This window comes from Rousettus aegyptiacus, unplaced genomic scaffold (assembly GCF_014176215.1).
Source record: "Rousettus aegyptiacus isolate mRouAeg1 unplaced genomic scaffold, mRouAeg1.p scaffold_m13_p_3, whole genome shotgun sequence".
Taxonomy (NCBI): domain Eukaryota; kingdom Metazoa; phylum Chordata; class Mammalia; order Chiroptera; family Pteropodidae; genus Rousettus; species Rousettus aegyptiacus.
In genome coordinates this window covers 148,003,242-148,024,545 of record NW_023416306.1, presented here as the reverse complement: position 1 = coordinate 148,024,545, position 21,304 = coordinate 148,003,242, and the positions used below count along the sequence as shown (strand labels likewise).

At 32.3% G+C, this 21,304-nt stretch overlaps 1 protein-coding gene and 1 pseudogene across 7 annotated transcripts in view; one reads left to right on the top strand and one right to left on the bottom strand.

The window, feature by feature from the left end:
* RAD51B (RAD51 paralog B) overlaps positions 1-21,304 on the bottom strand; it is a 556,279-nt gene that overhangs the window by 443,628 nt on the left and 91,347 nt on the right. The gene's annotated exons all lie outside the window — the stretch shown is intronic.
* On the top strand, positions 4,869-4,987 carry LOC118600930 (annotated as a pseudogene).

The following is a 21,304-nucleotide window of genomic DNA, read 5'->3' as shown; positions in this document are numbered from 1 at the left end:
ACACCACTCCTGTTATAAAATTCTGCTGATGCTCTTTAGAGTTGGAAGCTAGGACATGGTCCTTTCCACAAATGTATCTGCACGACCATGATTCATGTCACTCTTCACACTGTTCCCTGTGCTTAGGATGCCCTTTTCCCCTCAATGTTATGCCAAGCAAACTCCCATTCATCCCAGTTACCTTCCCCACCAGCCTCCTGTGATTTTTTTTGAAAGTAACAAAACAGAGTGAAAAGAACTGTAATTAAGGAACAAGGTAGAACCCCAGAGACAGTCCTTACTAGCCAAAACTTATGAAACCTGGAATAAGTCTTGAGCCTCAATTTTCTCATTTATATAATAGTTATAAAACTACTAATTTTGAAAATTTATTTTAAGAATCAAAAATTCTGAGCAACATTATATTTTGGCTAACATTTATTAAATGTCTACTTCTATCCATCACTGTGGAAGAATAACACTTGAATTTTTTCATTTCATTTTCATAACAACCCTAAAAAATATATGTAATATTCTTTTACCTATTCATCCATGTATTCAACAGTTTTATTCATTTATTCATTCAACAAACATTTGAGAGCCTAATGTGTCTGATGAGAAACTGAGGATAAAGGAATGAACAAAAAAAGTCCCGGCACTCACAGATTTAATATTCTAGTGGTGGGGAAAGACAACGAGCAAGAAAACAGATGTATATAAAATATATCAATAGGGTTAAGTGTTATGGAGAAAAAGCAGGATAAAATACAGAGAAGGGGGAGGATACTGTTTTACATAAGAGATTGTCCAGCAAGGCCTCTCTATTTAAGGGATACTTGAGCAGAGAACTAAAGCATGAGGATGAGGTATGTGCAAATATGTAAGAAGAATATTCCCAGAAGGAAGGGCATTACTGGCAGCTATTATGCTAGATGTTAGAAATATGTGAGTGAATCAGACAAAGTGATTGTATTCCAGGATTTTATATTATTGTGAATAAATGAACAAAACCATACGGTCTCGGAAGTGAAAAGTTCAATGAAGAAAAGGGAAAAAGACAAGGGAACGGCGTGACGGAAGACAGTACTGCTGTTGCTACTTTAAAGATGAGGATACTGAGAGGTTAAATAACAAGGTGATGAATTATAGAGCAAGCATTTCAATCTATAAAGTATTTCATTCTTTTAATGACTGTACCATTCTCTCCCTGCTGTACAATGAAGTCACCACTGGGATCACAGTCTATTCTTTGGTATAGCCTTATATCAGTTCAAGGGTACACAAGAGAGGCAAAATAAGGTTGAATTAACTCAAATTTCCACTCTAGATACAATATGAAAACTCTGTTACAGTTAAAGAGACCATGATGAGAGATGGGTCTCATTAGTTAGGGAAATCCCATTAAAAACTCACAATAAAAAATAAAATAGAACATTTAAAGGTAAAAGTAATAGGTTTTGAAAAGGGGTAGGAACGAGAGAAAACTACCCAAATGTGTCTAGTGTTTATTACTGCCAGCGCTGAACTATTTATGTGGGCGTGGCAAAGGGCTGGATGGGACACTAATAAATGGGAGAGGAATAACAAAGTTATCATTATACAGATGTTAACCAAACTGGTGACAAGTTAGCAATAAATATCATGACTTATTGACACTATTTACCCAAGTATTCTCTTCACTGTAATTCCTTAGAATTTAAAATACTTCAAGTTTCAAAGCTGCTTCCTATCACTTAGCAAACTAGTTTACAACTGTCAGCACTTCAATTCATAAACCAAAGGAAGAAAATCCCACGGCCATATGGAAAAAATTCTCACTACGCCACAGTAATCTGTTTAATCTGTGTGAAAACTTCTTATTCTTAATTACTATACTTTTTTCCTAATTAAAAAGCAAACCATATTTATTTTGAAGTCTGGAAAAATTCCCAAGTATATAAATGAGAAAATAACTTTAATTCCATCACCCAAAGATAACTGTTGTCCATATAATAGAATATTTCTCTCTAATATGATGGAGTGTTTCTTCTTCTACATGTGTATGTGTAGGTATTCGATGGTTACTGTGTGGGTGATTGTTGCTTTTGTAGCACTGCTATCAAACTGCTCTATAGCTTAGTATCTTGCTATTTTTCACTTAATATTAATATTACATTGAAGAACAACTCTATATATTAAAATACAAATTGTAATAATGGTAAAATATTACACTATATGCAATTAACCATCTCTATTGTCAATACCAAATTTATGCCATTAAATATAATACTGGGATGAACATCATTGTAATTAATCTATATCAAAAATAATGATTATTTCCTTAGTATAAGTTCCAAGAAGTAAAACTATTGGTTTAAATCATATAAATGTATTATATAAAATTTTGAAAGTGTTGTCAAATCTTTTCCATACAGGTAATACCAATTTATATTTCTGCTACTGAGTTACCTGAGATTTTCACTCCACACTCACCAACAAAAAGCATCATATTTTTTAAATATGCCAAAAAATAACATATAATTATTCTAATTTGCATTTATTGCATTAGTAAAGGTAAATATTTTTCTCTATTAGCCATTTGTATTTCTTCCATGATTTTTTGAAAATATTACTTGGCCATTTTTCTATTAGGAGTTAGCATTTTTTTCTTGTTGATTTAAAGGAACACTTCATAGAACAGAGATATTTGCTTCTGATCAACATATCTGTTTCGAATATTTCTACCTTTCTTGTTGGCCTTTAAAGTTTTTTTAACATAGACATATTTGCGTTTTTCATGTAGTCATACTTATCAGCTCTTTCTTGTTAATTTCTCTATTTAATTTACGGTGGAAAAAGTCCTTAATACTTTTCTCTTGTAACTGGGTTGGAGCTACCAAAAACTATTTATACCTCGAAAATCTGCTGGTAAAATTCCAGCAATATGGCAATATGGGGAAATGATCTAACCTAGAAATCTCCAGTTATACACAGATATACAGTTACTCTCTCTTCTCTCCAAATATATAGATATATTAGATAAGATATATGAAGAGTTTTGTTTTAAAAACACAGATGAACTTCAAACAATTAAAGGGAAATCCCCAAATGCCAGAGGTAAAAAATGAAAATCAAAAGGGAAAAATGTTACATTTCCTAAGCATTTTTATCTTTTTCTTTGTATTGTAAATGGAATTATTTTCTTAACTGCACTTTCACATATTCATTGTTAGTATACAGAAATAAAACGGATTTGGGTATCTTGCCTCCTGTAACCCTACAAAACTCATTTATTATCTAGCTCTAATAGTTTTTTTTTCTTTTGTGAAATTCTTTAAGGGTTTCTATAAGATCATGATGAGACAGTTTTACTTCTTCCTTTCTAATCTATTTGCTTTTCATTTCTTTTTCTTGCCTAATTGTCCTGGCTAGAACATTCGGCACAATGTTGAATAGAATTGGCAAGAGCCATTATTGAAAGAATTTAAAGAAGACCTAAAAACAAATGGAAAGACACCCCATGTTCATAGATTGGAGAATACTTAATATTGTTAAAATGAAAATACTCCTCAAATTGATTTAAAAAATAGATAAATTAGAATTCATTAAAATTTTATAATTTTACTTCAGAGGACACTATCAAGAAGGTGAAAAGACGACCTGCAGAATGGGAGGCTGAAATCATATATCTGAAAAGATCTAGTATCCAGAATAAAGAGCCCTTACAACTCAACAATAAAAAGACAAATTACCCAATTAAAAAATGGGCAAGGATCTGAATAGACCTTATTTCAAAGAAGATATACAAATACCCAATAAACGCATGAAAAGATAGTCAATATCATTATTCATTAGGAAGATGCAAATAAAAACCATTGACATCACTTCATACTCATCAGAACAGTAGCTATTATATATATTATATATAACATTTTATATATATAATAAGTGTTGACAAAGATATGAAGAAATTAGAACCCACACACAATCCTGGTAGGAATGTAAAATGATGGAGTGGTTAGAAGTTTGATAGTTCCTCAAATAAACAGAGTTACTATATAACACAAAAATTCCACTTCCGGGTATAGGCTCAAGAGAATTAAAAGTATATGTTCGCGAATATTCACAGGAGCATTATTTATAATAGACAATAAGTAGAAATAAGCTAAATGTCTATCAACTAAAATATGGTATATCTATACAGTAGAATATGATTTGGCCACAAAAGGAATGAAATACCAATACATGGTACAATATGGATAAAGTTTTGGAAACATTATAGTAAGGAAAACAAGCCAGACACAAAGTACCACATTTTGTATGATCTCCCGTTTATGTGAACTGTCCAGAGTAGGCAAATACAGAGACAGAAAATAGATTAATGGTTGCCAGGAGCTGGGGGGAGGCAAGAGACTGCAAATGAGTATCAGGTTTCTTTGGGGGATGATATAAAAGTTCTGGAATTAGATAGTGGTAGTGGTTGCATATCTCTGTGGACATACTAAAAAAAACCCACTGAATTAAACCCTTTAAGATGGTGAATTTTAGTATATGTGGATTATATCTGTCATTAAAAAGATTTTTAAAACAAAAAAGGAACAAGAATCATAAAAGTTAATACCTTACCAGCCCAGGAATTAATGAGACCAGATTCTATTTTATGAATTTATCATCATTGCATCCGTGTTTGTTATAGCAAAAAACTGAAAATAATTCAAATGTCCATCAATAAGGGACTGTATAAATAAATTTCACAAAGTATTATTAAATATTATGAATCTATTTTTTTTAATTAGGAGCTCTCTATATATTAAAAAACAAGGATTTCCAAGAAATACTGTTAAGTGAAGAAAACAAAGTACAAAACAGTATGTAAAGTATGCTACTAGTTATGTTAAAAATACACACACGTCTATAGCCATGCCACCCTGAATACACCTGATCCCGTCTGATCTTGGAAGCTAAGCAGGATCGGGCCTGGTTAGTACTTGGATGGGAGACCACCTAGGAAGACTGAGTGCTGTAGGCATTAAAAAAAAAAAAATACACACACGTACTCGCATATGCTTACTTATGCAGTGTTTTAAAAATAGTGATTAATATTTTCTGGACTAATTGAAACAACTTTATATCAGTAGATTTAAAAACAGATACATCAAGAACTTGCTAGAAAAAAATTATTAAAATGGTCTCAAAAGTAAATAGAAAAATCAAATAACTATTAGAAATTAAAAAACTAATTTAAAAACTACCCATAAGAGAAGCTATTTGCAGTACATAAATCCAACAAAGAACTGGTATCCATTATATATAAAAAACTTCTACAAATCAATTAAAAAAAAAAAAAAGCCAGATGATCCAAATGGACAAAATCTTGGATAGGAACTTCACCAAAGCGACTATAAAGAAATGGCCAAGAAGTATATGAAAAAGATGCTTAATGTACTTCATCATTAAGAAATGGCAAATTAACAGCGTTTGATGATACCCAACATACCCACTAGAATGGCTAACATTAAATACTCCAATACCAGCCCAAACAAGAATGTGGAACAATCAGAACTCAAAATGTTGCTGGTAAAAATGTAAATTAATTCAACAGTTTAACTATTTGGCAACACCACTAATGCTGAACTTATATAAACCCTATGACCCAATAATACAACTCCTAGATTAAAGAGAATATGCAAATATGTTCACCGAAAGACATGTATAAGAACATTCACAGTAAGAACATTCACAGCAGCCCTATTCATATTAGCCAAAAATTAGAAAGTACTCAAAAATCCATTAATAGTAGAATTAATAAATATAGTGCCTGTAATTTTCAGTTTCTTGATCTAGATTCTGGTTACAGAACTATGCATTTATGATTTGTGCAATATTTCCATTTTTTAAAAATATAAAAATAAAACCTCTCCAACCTAAAAACTTCATCAGGTACAGAGGATGTAAAACAAGTTTTACTATATTTTTACAAAAGAAATAAATCTCATGCTATATAAATTTTCCAGATAATAGAAAATGAGGAAGCTACCAAATTTATTCTATCACTTGAAAGGTATAATACTAGAAAGAAAAATCACAGAGTATTCTTTAAAAAAATATTAACAAAGGAAATCTAACAATATATTATACTTAAATAACCAAACAATTTGTCTGGAAATACAAGAAGCATTTAACACTAGAAAATCCATCAACATATTTTACTACCTTAACAGAATAAAAGAGAAAACCCATATGATATCTCAGTAGATATAGAAAAAACATTCATAGAAGTCCATATTGGTACACTACTTTAAAAACGTCCACCAATCCAGGAACAAAAAGAAACTTTCTAACATGAAAAATATGTTAGAAGGACTCTCTTTAAATCAAGAACAAAACAAGGTTCCACTATCACCACTACTGTTCAAGAATAAAGAAGTATGAGATTTGGAAAGGGAAATAATGCACATGGTATGATTTTCTCCTTGGAAAAATCCAAGAAAATCTACAAATCACTTTTAGAACCAAGTAGAGCAAGTTTGCTGGACTCAATATCTATATACAAAAATCAATTTTCTGAGGCAACACCAATTTGACTATGAAATAAAAAATAATACCCATTTAAAAAACTGTTTAAAACCCATGAATAAATCTAATAAAAGTTGTACAAGATCTCTGGGGGCAAAACTTAAATACAGAAATAGACCATTTTCATGGATGAGAAAACTCAGTATAAGTAAATTCTCCTCAATTTAATTTATGAATTCAATGTAATTCTAGTATGAACACAAGAGGATTTTTGTGATAACATATCACAGAGAAGGAGAGGGACAGATTTCCAAATGACTGGTGTCAGATAAAGAAGCAAACGACTTTTTAAAAATTGATATCCAGATTTCGAGAATGATATCTGATTTTTTTGTTTTTCCCATTTCTGGTCTTAGCATTTTTCAGGAATAACAGTTTTTCTCCATGAGCCTTATTTTTTCCTAAAAATTTCCAGAGCTCCAGAAACCAAATAAAACAACATTAGAATAAATACTTAAAAGTCAGATAAAAGCTATCCACTAGAGAAATGAAACAAACTCAATCCAGGAAGCCATCTGATTCCTATTAGACATTACAAAAAAATAATAATAATTTTAAACAAACAAATAAACAAAAGTCTCATTAGGACAAAAATCAATCTCAATAAAATCAAACATCTAAGTTTAGAAATCCCCACCAAAAGAAATGTAGAAAGTATGTTATTTATATATTTTACTAAGCACTTGATAGTATTCCTACTAAATATGAACACAGAAAGACATAACAGAGTCTAAGAAAAGTCTTTTTTGTACTTTCAAATTATAAATCACTTAGAAAACCTAGGGAATTAATATTTACAAGATGAGAAAAAAATATAAGTAAACCAAGGAAACAGATAACAGGAAAAAACAATTTAGCAAACTCTTGGAAACCTGGAGACATGTTCTGAGTTTAATATTAATGAAATGATCAGCTTAGAATATCAACTTAAAGTAGTTTTGAATAGTGGTTAGGAAAATATCAGCCCACAGGAATTTTCTACAGGCCTTCCCAAATTTATTAGTCATGGTAATAAATAAGAATGGCCTAAGGAAGTATACTTTTACTATGTTAGATTTTCTTTCATTTTTTTTCTTCATTTTTACTTTCTTACTACCAGAGATTTTGTTGTTTTGTTTTTATAATCCAAACTGCTTTTCTTAAGGCTCTGGACCATGCTAACTTCCATAATATATTTTCAGGCTTCCCCACCTTTTACACCTTTGAGCCTTACTCATTCATTTCCTTTAAAATACAATGTCCTTGGAACTCATCTAACGTGTATCCAAATCCTACTCACCCTTCGAGAAACAATTTAAACGTCATTTCCTCTCTGACGAATTCTACAGTAGTAATTAACTGCCCCTCCATCTTATACTAATTCTAAGGAGAAAGAAAATAACACTTAATGAGCCTCTACCACCTGCCAAATGCTTTATAAAATAATTTTATTTTAATCTTCTCAACATCCTACAAAATACTATTATCTCCAATCTGTGAAATGGGAAACTAAGGAAATGAGAGGTTATAGAGCACAATAAGAAGTCAAGGAGTTGAGATTTAAATGGAACCTGATTTCGAAATCCATAGTTTGTATAAAATTTCATGCTAAACTAGGTCTAGATTGGTGATCCTTAAAAATTAGAGTGCATCAGAATAATGTGGAGGCGTAACAGACCTCCACCATTTTTGATTCAGTGATTCTGGAGGAAAGCTCTAGAATCTGCATTTCTAACAAGTTCCCAGGTGATAGTGATGCTGTTGGTCTAGGTATCATACTTTGAGAACCATTGCCCTAGAGGAAAGACAACTCTAGACACACACTAACAAGCTTCAAAAGAATTGAACTCAATTAACACAAAATACTTGCTATAACTAAGCCTAATACTCTTTATAAAAAGACAATTAAATTCTGCATTCAACAACATAACATTCACAATATCTGGCATCTGATCAAAAATTATCAGATATAAAGAAGCAAGAAAATTAGACTCATAAAAAAAATCACTAAGTAAAAGAGATATGTAAATGACAAAGATATAGAAATAGCAAAAAAGGACTTGTAAAAGAACTAAATTTATGCTGAGGATATTAAGGAAAATATTAAACGAGAAAAGTAAAAGATACCAAAACCAAACCAAACCAAACAAAAAACCAGACCTTCTAGAAATGAAAAAACATTATCTAAATTGGGAAGAATTAATCAAAGATTAGACACAAAAAAATATCACTGAACTAGAAGCACAATAGAAATTATCCAAACTGAGGCCCAAAGAGAAAAAGACAAAATTAACAAAGGCTAATTGTGGAATGATATCGACTGTTTTAACATACATGTAATTAGAGTACCATGGATGGAGTGAAGGGGACAGAACAGCATTTTAAAAATTAATAGTCAAAATTACCATGTTTGCTGAAAAATATTTTTTTTAAAACACAAAAAAGCAGGTCTACAAATGAGAAGCAAGATAAATATAAAGAAAACCACAGAAGGTACATTATAATCAAAATGCTAAAAAAATTTATAAACAGAAAAAAATTTAAAGCAGTAAAAAATACCATTATATATAGGACAAAGCTAAAAATTCCATTTAATTCTTATCAGAAATAATGCAAACCAGAATACAGTAGAATGACATCTTTAAATTGCTAAAAGGAAAAAATACAAAACACTGTCAACTTAGAATTCTGTAACTATCAAAAATATTCTTTAAAAATAAGGGTAAAATATTTTTTTCAGAAATAAAGGCTAAGAGAATTTATTGCAAGCATATCTGCAGTATAAGAAATGTTAAAGAACATTCTTCAGGATAAAGTGATGCCAGCTGAAAACTTGGATCTGCACAAAGTAATTAAGAATACCAGAAATGTTATACATGTGGCATTTAATTTTATTAGCCAAAACCCTAATATTTACTAATAAATATTAAACCATTATATACAAATTATTTTTGTTTATATTTAATATTATTTTAAATATTATTTATAAATTAAATTTTAATTTAATAAATTTATAAAATAAATTAATTTTAAAATTAAATATTTAACAGTAAAGTAAATATAAGACTTTTTTCTTCACTTAATTCCTTCAAAGATAATTGACTGTTGAAAGCCAAAAAAACAATTATCTTTTAACAAGCATTTGTTTGGCAGCACTATGTGTCACACATTATGCTAGAGTGTGGAGATACAGAGATGAATTAGGAATAATATTTGCCTTCAAGGAGCTTATGAGGGAGACACACAGGTAAATAATAGCAATAATATGTTATAAAGGGTTTTGAAAGAAGTATGTACTGTCTATAGTTGGGGAAAGGAAGGAACTGTTAAATTCTGCTTGGAAGTGAGTGCCACAGAAAAGCCTTCACCCCAAGTGATGCCTAAATTAAGACTGAAAGTTTTTTGGTAAGTGAACTTGAGGATAAGGATAGAAAAATACAATGTATTCCAAAAAGTGAGAAAAGGTGTGAGAATAGATATCTAATAGGCATCTCAGGCTTAATGAGCCCCAAATTTCAACTCCTATTCTTCCCCTCTAAACCCATTCCGCAGCCTTCCTGGGAAATGTCAGGACAAAAAAACTTATATTTATCTTGAATCTTTCTCTTATACTCTATGTCAAATCTGTTAGGAACTCCTGTTGGCTCTCTCTTCAAAATATCCAGAACACAACCACATCTTATCACCTCCACTGCCACTAACCACTCTGTCCCCAGCTGCCTTTATCTTCTTTTCTTGACTGAAATATTCCGACAACCTGCTAACCCGTCTCTCTGTTTCAACTCATGATCATATGATCTATGCTCAACCCAGCTGCAGAAGTGACTCTTTTAAGATATAAATCAGGTATCTCTACCCAATGCCCCATGAAGGCCCCACATGAGCTGACCACTGCTACGTCTGTGACCTCATTTCCCACGGCTCTTCCCCTTGCTCTCCCCACTCCAGGTATACCAGCTTCCTTGGAGTTTCTTGAACTCACCAGGCATGCTCTCATCTTACAGCCTTTACACTGGTTATTTATCTGGAAAGTTTCCCCCCATATACCCATGGCTCATTCCCTTACTTCCTTCAGGTTTTTGCCTAACTATCATCTTCTCAATGAGGTCTGTACAAACTACCGCTTTTAACATTGTAACTCTCTCCCACCCCCATGCTCCTTGACCCCCATCCTACCCTACTTTTTCTTTTTTCATGGCATTAGCATCTTCTAAAATACTATATAATTTAACTTTTGGATCTGTACTTTATCATCTGTCTTCTCCACAGGTTTTGTGAAGGCAACGATCTTTTGTTGTTGTACACTGATAGATCTCAATCAACTAGAACAGAGCCTAGCAGATAGTAGCCACTAACGAAGTATTCTCTGAAGAAATAAACTATACCAGTGATGTAGAGAAAGTAGATAAAAGAAAGGTGAAGAAAATATAATTAGCAGGACTTGGCCATCAATATTATTTGGCAGGTAAAGGATAAAAAGAAGTGTGGGCTGATATTTGTTAGGTCTAACTTAGGACAGAGGAAAGAAGAATAAATTGTAAGGAAACAATCCTAAGTTCAATTTTGGACATTTGTCTTATAGCCCAATCCTGAAGGACAGAGCCAGAACCCCTTAATCTGGTAACTGGTCTGTTTTGGTAGGGGGCTACTTTTTTGTTTTTGTTTTTTCATTTCTCTGCCATTTTTAAAAAATTTAAATAGAATGGTTTGTATTTGGCTAACCTATTAAAAATATTTTTGAAAGTTCCTTTTTAAATTATGTTAATGTATATATTATATAAAATGTAACATGTTAACCATGTATAAAATATAGTTCAGAAGTGTTAGGTATATTTACATTGTTGTATAACCAATCTCCAAAACTTTTTCCTCTTGTAAAATTTAAACTCTATACCTCTTAAAAATTTCCCATTTCCTCCTTTTTCCAGCCCCTAGCAACCACCATTCTACTGTCTGTCTCTGTGAGTTTGAATACTCTAGATACCTCAAATAAATGGAATCATATACTATTTATCTTTTGGTGACTGGCTTACTTCACTCAGTATAATGTCCTCAAGTTTCATCCACGTTGTAGCATGTGTCAAAATGTCCTTCCTTTCTAAGGCTAAATAATATTCCATTTTATGTATATACCACATTTTGTTTATCCAGTCATCTAGTGATAGACATTTGGGTTGATCCCACCTTTGGACTATTGTGAATAATGTCACTAGGAAACATAAGTGTACAAATATCTCTTCTATTTTTCTTCTATCTTGAGATGATTGTGGGAAATGTCAGAGAAGACTATACGTTGCAGATGAGAAGATTAATGGGGAGGAGCTACATTTTTCCAGGGAATTCTGGTAAACTTCAGAGAAAGACAGCATGGCAGTAACAACAGTCTTAGAAACATGTAGATGACTTGAAGATCAACCAGAGGGGACCACTCTCTGTCTCAAACCCTGCTTGGCTATAGTCACACAAACGAGCACTTGCTTCTCATTTTATATTTCTAATTGTAAAACTAGGTACTACTAATCTACCCTACCTGGGTGTGATAATTTATAAGCTAATGTTAATAGGTATGTTTTTAAGATGAAAGAGAGTAAACTATCTTATATTAAAATAAATTGAAGATATAAGTTGGCAGTGTAACCAGTGAATATGTTCAACTATTAACTTATCTGGCATGTAATGCCTTTATTGGCTTAATATTTCAAAAGCTTTCTTTTTCAAGATCATTCTTGTCTACCTAGAAATAACAACACTAAAATTAAAATTAGCTGAAGAGAGCTAGAAAGGCTTTTTTCCTCAAAAAAAAAAATAGTATATATTTTGAAACCCCTTACACAACATTTTATTTTTCCTTCCAAAGAGCAACATGGAAATTAACACTTCAAAAAAGAGAAAAAGAAAAATATGCAAAACTCTGACACTAAGTGAAGAAAACCTGGAAAAACCAAGTTCTACCTCAGAACTGTTTCAAAGCAATGTTAATACTGACGATGTACCCAAAGGTGTGATATCTATATGAATACATACAACAGTTAACAAACAGTTAAACTCAGGATTTTCAAGGACTTCTTTTATACTTTTCTTTGCAGTTTACATCATGAAAAAGGAAAAAAGAAAAAGTGATACTTGTTTATTATTTTAATAAAAATGTTTCTTGGCAAGTTATAAGAAACAAAGCCCATTAACAGATTTTTAATCAGAGAAATTGTTGTTTATATCAACTTCTCAGGACCCAGCAGAGTGCCCAGCACTTACAGGTAATAAAAAGTATCGGTGAATGAATGAGTAAAAGCAAAACTAAGTGAACAAACAAATGAATTTGGCTGTCCTGATGTATCTGTGTGTATTTATTTCATAGTACTACTGTCTTCTGATAGCTGCTGTATGATCATCTTGGTTTTGGCGCTAATTAAAATATGCCAAATATATAAATAATGTTTCTTGGAAACAACATTATTTTCCCTTCTAAACTCCTATGTTAAGTACTTTTAATTTCAGAAAGATATTTCAAACAGGAATAGACAAGAATAAAGCTTCTTGCAAAAGCAACAGGCATGTTTTGATAATAACATGATTCTGCTTCTCAGTTTATGGTCAAAAACATTCTCTGCTTCTTAGCCAAATGATAGAAAGTAAAATCGGTTGTAAACAAACAGAGAAAACGTAACCAAAAAGAGATTAAACCACATCTTAAAAATCAACTAGCTCTAGTCCCTATCTGATTAATAAATTTCTTCTATTACCATAGGCCCAGAAAGTAATTTGGCAGCATTCTGGAAAATGAACTACCTAATTCCCAGTGCAGGTCATTCCACCTTTTCAGACACCTCCAAGAATCATGGAACTCTTCTTTATATGGAGCCAAAATCTATCTCCATATAATGTCTAACCATTGGTTGTAATTTTGCTTTCTGGAGCCTCAGAGTCTCATTCTAACCTCTCCTCAGTAGGGTTGCCCATCAAATATTAGGCGATAGCTATTATGATCCCTTATAAGCTAACATCCCTTCTTTCTTTAGCTTGCTTATACGAAAAACCCTCTTATTTTAGTCATTTTCTTCTGGATGTGCTTGAATCTTCTCACTTAAAGTGTAATAATCTAGTGTAATAATCTAGCACATAGAATAAAGCACGATGACCACCAACCTTATTTTAGACATTCTATCAATGTAGCCTAAGATCATACTGCTTTTTGTAAAGGAGCATAACAAAGTTGTCCATGTGAGTTTTCCATTAACCTAAGGATGTTAAGTCTTTTTTCCCATCCCCTACATCTAGGGGATATAATGAAGCTAATTCTTCCCCATTCCGCAATACATAGTATTATATATTACATTATAAACTTGTTCTTGGTAAATTTTATCTTCTTGGTCAAGACCATCACTCTATTATATTTAAAGCTTTTTGACTCCTCTGTCTACTACCTAATAATTTTAGCCATCCTTCCTCAATTGTGTATTATGTACAAATTTGGTAAGTGTGTCAGCTATATTTTCTTTATCTCTTTGTTTATATATTTTATAACATAAAACTGAAGACTGATTCCTGATTCCTGTGGTATCCCAGAGTGTTCCTTCCAAGTTAACTTTTTCTATTAAATAACAATCTTTCGGATAGTTGATGAATTAGTTATATAGAAACGTAACTACATTATCGTATCATATCGCTCTCGTCCATCTTACCTGCAATATCACTGTGTGAACCATGTCAAAAAGCTGCATAAAATTCAGACACACATGTTATGCAATTAATGGTCAAATAACCCTCCAAAGAATAAAATTAATGTATCATAAAATTAATCTATCATAATATTTTAAATAAAATTAAAATTAATAACATTAATCTATCATAATATTTTTTCATAAACTCAGGCTGGCTCCTAGATATCAACATTTTTCCTCTTGAGTAATGAATCTACTAAATCATCTAACCTGAAATTTTACTGAGGATTCACTTCAGATTCACTAGCTGTAAGGAACAAGAAAGAGAATCTAAAGATGCTATTGCCACAGTGAATTGTTCTCTCTCTTTTCTCCTCTCATCATTCTGCCTGAAGCTCCATCTCAAAGGATTCCGAACAAGTTATAGATGGAAGAGAGAGAAAAAAAATCATCAACAATGAGCTTTCCAAATTTTAGTGCTCACCCAGCTCCAATTCCCAAATGCCTTTCCCATCCTCTTTATACCAATAAAGAGGAGCAAACGTTATCTACTGTTTTGACCTATTTGTACTACTTTTCTTCTCCATTAGTACACAATATAGTTAACTACCTTGAAATGGCTTATATTAAAGCTTCACCTTTTCACCCGCTCTAAAAAGAAACAAATGCTAAAATCTTAACACAACAATAGGCTGTGAGCTGAGAAAGAAAGCTTGAGATGCAGCTATACAATAATACCTTTCTGGTTTTGCTTTTCACTCTGTCACCTAATTTGTACAAATTATACAGACTGACAGGCTTTTAGCTTTCAAAAAATCCCAAAGTACTTACAGGAAAAACATTCTTCAGTTAAAAAAAAAAAATCTCAGATCGAAGTACCAATGCCTAATTTTTAGGCAGTAAACAATCATACTCAATAATTGTGCATGACAGATCAAAATTTAAAGTAATAAATCTTACGGTCAATACAAATGAAGAAAAAATACAATTCATTTGTCCTACAAATATAATGCTAGCATTTGTTAAGAAGCTTTATAACTTCAAGCACTAATTCAATCTTTTAAGTCTTTCAGGTTTATGTTTGAAAAATGTTTCTGAAATTGCAATTCACTTAAATACTTGAGTTTCTGCTATGAACCTATCACTATGCATGTTTCTAGAGGGTCCTATCTTTCCTTAGGAACAGGTTTCTTACAACAGAAGACTTCTTAGCAAGTAAAGAATTGGTCATATGACAAAGATAAGCAAATTCAGGATAAAAACACATGGAATATTATGCTCCCTAATGATATTCTCTAAATAGACACTGGACTTAAAGGAGTTTGTTTTGTTTATCCGTTTTTGCTTTTATTTTTGCTTTACTAGCCCATTAGGAACATTGGCAAAATTGATTTAAATTGTGTTAAAAGTCAAATCACTGTATCTGCCTAACATTCAAAAAGAAAGAATTTTGTAATTTCCTCTGGAGGATCAGAATCAGTTCAAACTCTTAAGGATATTTGATAGGTGGGGTATATAATTGGGAAAAATCCAGAGCTCGGCATGTAAATGCAAGTAAAGCAAGCAATTTCAAAGAAAGGCATATCCTCAAGGCTAAGGTGATGGCATAATACAGGAAATTCCAAATGAAAGTTCTCTCTTTTGTAACCTTATAGTGGGGGTTGCCCACCAACCCCGCTGCCCCTCTCTGGCAAGATGAAAAAGTCAGTGAGTGAGTGTGTGTGTGTGTGTGTGTGTGTGTGTGTGTGTGTAACTATTTCATTTCATATCAAAATGCAAGGTCAAAAACCAATTACTCAGATTTTAAAAACATCTTTCTTTTAGAATATGTGTTAGGAATTTCTATTGTATTCTGAATTATGTCTATCATGGACTCTATAGAATAGTAGAATTACAGAATTTCAGAGTTGCAAACTAGAATATCATCTAGTCCAAGGCTTTCATTTTCCAAAGGTCCAGAGAAATTAAGTGGTTTGCCTAAAGCCAAGTAGTCAGTAGGAGGAAATAATAACCACACATAATTATATTACCTCTGCAAAATTAGACACTGGGTCCAACAGAGCACACTGGTAATTCTTATTTTATAGGAATCATACATTTCCTGACAGCCAAATATTTTACATTTTAATTGTCTACTAATTCAGAAATCTAACAGTTTTTACTTAAAACTAAAACATCTCTCAGTAAACTCACTACATAAAAATGGGTGCTGAAGTTATATAGTACAAACTCTGTTTTACAAACCACATTATAATAGTCTAAGTGTATAGTAATCAAATGTCATCACATATAATTAAAGATAAACTTAACATGTCAAAACAGAAGATCAAAGCACTTCTAACTCTGCAGGGGCCATCATTTTCAATGGCCTGTTCCTGGATCATGCCTTTAATTCACACAACTCAATGAATCACAGTGCCTCTTCCTGCTGTAGTAGAAACAAACCTCAAAAAACTCTATTTTTTAAAAAATTGACAAGCATATAAAATATTCCCAAGTCACGTCTGTGAAAAGATTAGTGAATCACCACTTTTCTATTAAACCTGATCCTGGAGAAAAAAACAGACAAGATATTGTTTTCCCTTCTCTAAATCAGGTTCTGATCAAAGGATACATTTTGGAGTTACATGAAGAATTCTTGGCTTCATAATGTGGCTACAAAGTAGATCATCTGAATTACACCATACTTCCTGTTTGTTGGTTGGTGGTTTTTCTTTGTTTGTTTGCTTTGTATTCTTTTGTTTTTAATAGCTTCCAAGGCAATGGAATACTACATACTACCTGAACAATTCAACAAGAAAGAAACAAGGCTAGTATCACCTGGCATTATACAAAAATTCCCACTTCAGTTATTTCATTCTTCTAAACTTTGGCTGAACTACATTGACTGTTATTTCGCTAAGGAAGCGATTGCCAAGTTATCCACAGGCACATACACAGAGACAAACCACAATATGGAGAATGTCAGCCGTTACTCCTAAGTGTATCTTCACTAAAGTATGTGCTGAGTAATGTGCAGTTATTTAGTAAGTTCAGATAAATGTAGAATTAGAATAGGCCCTCAGAGATAAATAATCAACTGAGATAATAACTGCCCCCAGATGAGTTATGTAAGTCAATACTAAGAAAACTAGTATTTTAAATGTTCTTCATCGAAATAAGAGAAAACAATGTTCTAAGAATTCCTGAAAGCCTACCAATTACAAATAAGTATGCATTTCAGGGAAATAGAGCCTCTAAAAGGTTACAATGTACCTTTTCAGATGTTAATTCAAAATGGAAAACTTGTCCTTAAAACTTTGGATAAGTCACTTTCTTATAACTTTGCTTAGTTGATAATAAAAGAATAATTAAAGATAATAAAAGATCTTTTCTTTACAACCTTAGATATTTCCAATCTTGACATATTTTTTAAGTCTAAGATCTTCTGCCCACTGAAATACCAGGTAAGATGCAAAAGCTATTTTGGAACTCTGTATATAGAAAAGAGGTCAAATATTATCACAAAGGGTTTCCTTAGAGAAATAATGAAAAGAAATGACACATGTCAATTACTACAGGGTTCACAGTGTTCTATGCTGGCCCATATTATATTACACTCTGTAGTAGCTAATTTCCTTCAAGGCTATAAAAGAAAACATAATGCTTCTATTGTTACTATGGCATTCTCTGACATCCTTAATTACCGAGAGTTAATTAATCTGATATGTCCTTCTCTGTATGTTTTAAAGAATCCTTTTAACCTACAAAATATATAAAAACTTTTGACTTATGACTCTTTCATTTTTATTATTGGCAAAGTAATATAAATGCTTGAAAGCATAAAGAACAAAAATGAATAAGATGAATCATTTGTCTCCATGGAACTTACAATCTAGTTTGGAAAAGAAGATTCACAAATAAACACACTGCACATGTGTGCACACACAGAATTAAACTACAACAAAGAAAAAAAATCAAGTATAGTAAAAACAGTTATGGAAACCCAAATGAGACATTCTACAAAATAAAGGACCTATACTCTTCAAAAATGTCAATGTCATAAAAGGCAAAGAAAAGCTAAAAAACTGCTCTAGTAAAGAAAAGAGACATGACCAAAAAAAAAAAAAAAAAACCTTCCCATCCCCTAAAATACAGTGTAGTAATGCAAAAGAGTGTCTTCTTATTGGATACATACTGAAGTATTAGGGTGAATGGTTACAAACTCTACAATCTACTAGCAAATTTTGTTCTGAACAAAAGTCTAATGATATGTATGTGTATTTGAGAGAAAAAGAGGAAATGTAGCACAATGTTAATAGTAGATAAGACTATATGAATGGCATATGGGAGTTCATTATACCAAATATGTGTATTAGACTCTAGTCAAAAGAAATAAAAGATAGTATTTCTATCACAATAATGTCTATTTGGAAAGCAAAGAACACTCATATAACAACTTCTTTAAATCTTCAATAAATCAACGTAAATATAATAGAGTAGGAGCTTGGTTGAAAAGTACTATGGAAAAATAGGGCCAGATGAGATTATCACCAAGATTCCTTATAGGAAATTATAAATCAGACTTTGAGCAAAATATTGGTGAGATTAGGATTAATAAGATCAGCTGATAAGAAAAGGCATAATGTTATTTAAGAAAGATTATCTGCACCGGGCAGACCAGGTTAAAGGGAGAATGACTAATGTTAGGGAGATCAGGGAGAAAACTATTGCTATAATCCAGGCCTGAGGTGTTGGGGGCCCAGACCTTGGCAGTCACTATTAAAATAAATCCCTTGAGATAGACAAAGACTCTGAAAGCAAAAATATTTAGTTATTTAAAATGTTCAAATCTGTTAGAACTCACAGTTTAATACTATATTTTAACTGAATTCAAATATTTTAGAACCATATACATATCACAATTGCTTTTTTAACAATTCACTTTTGTGGGGCAAGCACAACTAACTCTTCACACTCATCCTAAACAGTAGTGAGGCCTCAAGGCTGCAGAGTTGTTTACAGTTAACTCTGTGGGGCCACCATCGCCAAATCTGCCCACATTGTAGCTTCATGTTTATAAACCAGAAAGTCGGTCAAGTAGTTTCCTTTTTTTTCTTCTCAAGCAAAATGAGGAGACTAGCTTTTAGCATATGGAAGCATTTTCATATTGCAAATTCTGGTGAGGGGGGAGATAATTTGCAAATGCAATCAAATGAAATGTGCACTTTCAAATGAGGCTGATTAGACAAGATTTCATGTAGCAAAAGTTGTATTTAACAAGTTATTTCCTTTTTTTCAAGAAGGGAATATTCAAATTTGTGTAAGATGCAGCAGAGTGATCAAGGAAGATGGAGAATAAGCAAAAACCATGACATTTAGTCTTAAGGATATCACCAGAGATTTTCAGAAAAGCACTTTTGAGTGTAGAGGACAAATTTGTTTAATTTTTATTTTAAACTCCTTTTTAGAAACATTAAAATGTGGCAACAGGACCAAGGCAGAATAGGGCAGCAGTTTAAAAAGGCAGTCAAGCCCTTGGAGGATGACACTCACACTGCTTCCTAATCCTATTTCGCATCTGTCTCTGTCCTCCCTTCTCCTCCCACTTCTTTTACCTTTAAACACAGCTGGAAGCTGCTCACTGGGGAGAGAAGTAGAGTATATGTGGAGAAGTGTGGGTTGAGTAAAGAAGAAAACTAAGATGTACTAGAGCAGTTATCATCGGATTGGCTTTTATGAGGAGGCCCTTAGGTGCAGGAGATCTAGAGGAAGAAATGCAGAGGCAGAATGTATGAACTGAAGTGGTCTGGACCGTAACCAGGTAAATTCACAACTAATATTCTTTATCTTCTCTAGGAAACATATCTAAAAGTCATTACTATATGAATCAAGAGCTTTAACCTTTTCAATTTCTTTAATTGCTCTAATTAAAATAGTCTAATGCTAAAGACAGGACTCTTAATTAAAACACCTATATAAACAAATAACGAGGGAGAAACAACTTTTTTTATATAAACACTAGTAATTGAGCCACGGGGAAACCAAAAGTATGCAAATAATAACCTAAATCACAGAACTGACATTATAAATAACCCTGAAATACAAACCTGATAAGAATTTGAGACAGCTGTAATGAAAATTTGAATGTTCCTCATATATTCTAACCATGACCTACCTTTAGCTTAAAAGGGAAAATAATGAAGAGAAGCAAAAATGTAGAGAAAAGGAAGAAAACAAAGAAGTTCTAAGTGGACACAAAGGAATATTAGTAGAAACCAATGATGTGAGTAATGTTCTATCTTAGCAAAAGCACAGACTAAACTTAAAGTTACCAAAAAAAAACAAAAACACACACACACACACTTTAGTTCCCACCGGCTCTTACACCTCATTCCCCACTGGCTCTTAGGCCTCATTCTCCAGGGCTAGTACAAAATATATCAAGAATATTATGGGACATAATTAACCACAATATTATTTTCGGGCTGTACAGGTACTTATGTATTGATTAATATTATTACCTACCTTTAACTTTTCTAGGTGAATGAGAAGATGCTGACATAAAATTTTAATTATTGCCCTTTCTTTATGAATTGAATCCATGAAACTTTCAAGAGAAAGAAGATAAAAGTACATTCCTTATTCTACTTATCTATGCCAAAGGGCTTGGCCAGGCCTATAGTTGAAGCAGGCTAGGGATCAGAGACCTTGAATTGCTTGCTACTTAATTCCTGTTCTGCTCCAGGCAACTCTGAAACTTCAGCTTTGATAGTTCAAGGCTAAAAGCCAGTTTTGATAGTTAGCCAGAAGGAACATTTTTAAAATTAATCTTTTCATACAGCAATGCTTCTTCTTAAAGATGATGAAATATATTTCCAAACCATACTGAAGTCCCAGCTCATCCTCATTTACGGCTCTGGGAGTTCAAATTCATCCAGCAGCATCACAATGAGAATTTTTTATAGCTGAGTCAAGTTTTCTAATTTTCAGTTAATCAACCAACATGTGCTTACAGAGCACAGTATAACAGAGGCACAAGAAATGAGAGCATTTTGTTCTCAGATAATTCATATCCTAGTTGGGAAGGGAAATTAACTCAAATAAACTAAAGATAAAGAAATAACAGTGTTTTGTATTGAGCATTAATATAA